This window comes from Vanacampus margaritifer, chromosome 17, assembly GCF_051991255.1.
Source record: "Vanacampus margaritifer isolate UIUO_Vmar chromosome 17, RoL_Vmar_1.0, whole genome shotgun sequence".
Taxonomy (NCBI): Eukaryota; Metazoa; Chordata; class Actinopteri; order Syngnathiformes; family Syngnathidae; genus Vanacampus; species Vanacampus margaritifer.
The window spans coordinates 7,080,001-7,081,412 of NC_135448.1; the positions used below are offsets into that span (position 1 = coordinate 7,080,001).

Sequence of the window (1,412 nt, forward strand, 5' to 3'; positions counted from 1 at the left end):
AAAACTTCCTGCCTGCTGCCTGTAAAAGCTGAACTTTTGTTTTTTGACAGAAACAGGAAGTATACTGTATATCCAACCCTTAGAAAAAATATATATACCAAAATCATCAAAAATGGCAAGTCCAGGTCCAGAAAGTAAAAACCCTGCCACAGTTTGGCTTTAGCCCCTCGTGCTAGTTAGCTGGCTTCCTAGCAGGTAAGCAATCACCCAGGGAGCTAACTAGCTAACACCTGGGGCTAAAGCCAAACTGTGACAGGGTTTTTACTTTCTGGACCTGAATTTATCACCTCTGAAAAATCATCATTTGTTTTGTATAAAAGTGTTAAGATAAGATTTAGTGTTATCATATGAGATATTAAGTGGTATTATTGAGGTTTTCATGGGTTTGTCAGCTGGTTTGAGCAAGCCAGTGAAAGATTGACTGTATTATACAAGCAAGGACGAAAGTATGTTGCTTTGCATTTTGAAATGTATATCCATACAAACACTAACTTTGAAACTATATGCTTAAGCTTGGACCATTCACATTCTCCGTTCTTTCATTTCTTTTGTTTGTCCATCTTGTGTCAATTTTACCAGGAGTTCTCCTTGTTTGCATTTTGATTTACAAACTTTAAGCTTTAATGCTCTTTTTCTCCTTAAGTTGGACCTGGATGGTCTCGTTGTGTCTCCGTTATAAATTGGCAGGATATTGACCACAGCTAAGCCAAAGATTTTCTTGTAGATATGGTCATTTTCATCTCTGTGTTGTTGTCATATTCCGGATTAAAACTTTTTTTATCTATCCCCACCTTTTGAGTCGTTTTTATCTGTTGACCTTAGAATGTGTTTTATGTGCCCTTGCTAGTTTAAACACAGCATTCTGATTAATATTGCATTACTGGTATATGAGTTAAGCAGCTAAATCCACCTGTTTATTCATGTCGGTGGGTGGCCATTTTGCCACTATCCGCAAACAGAGTAGCAAAGTATGTAATGAGCAGAAACCATGGCAACATTTTAGTAATGGTTGTTCTCCATATTAAAAAGGCACGCTGTTATTTTAATGTCAAACTCCTAAATATAGCTTTAAGGCTGCATATACGACACCTGTTCTTCGCCAAAATAAAAACGTTCCTTATGCTATAAAACACCCATCCGTGTGTGTTCGTCTGGGTCAAATTGCAAGAGTACAATCCAAGCGCAGCGACGCTGACAGATCTTCCCTTCTTTTAAGAACACTCGTGACTGAAGAATATTACACCAGCCTCTGTCTGTGCTGAGGCTTTTGTTCTGACAACTTCATGTCTGTTTCTTTCAGGTACTGTAGCTTCTTTCGTTTACTTTTACACCATAATGGATCCACTCGTGAAGAAACCCTTGCATGCTGTTTGACCACGGCAGACTTTGCGAAAACAGGGTTTAGCTTTAGA

General features: G+C 38.5%; 1 protein-coding gene across 1 annotated transcript in view; it reads left to right on the top strand.

The window, feature by feature from the left end:
- Positions 1 to 784, top strand: part of tgfbr2a (transforming growth factor beta receptor 2a) — a 33,261-nt gene extending 32,477 nt beyond the window's left edge. Inside the window, exon 7 of the mRNA XM_077549217.1 lies at positions 1 to 784. This exon is cut by the window's left edge and continues 1,228 nt beyond it. The gene's annotated coding sequence lies outside the window, so the exon portion shown is untranslated.
- The last annotated feature ends 628 nt before the right edge of the window (positions 785 to 1,412 follow it).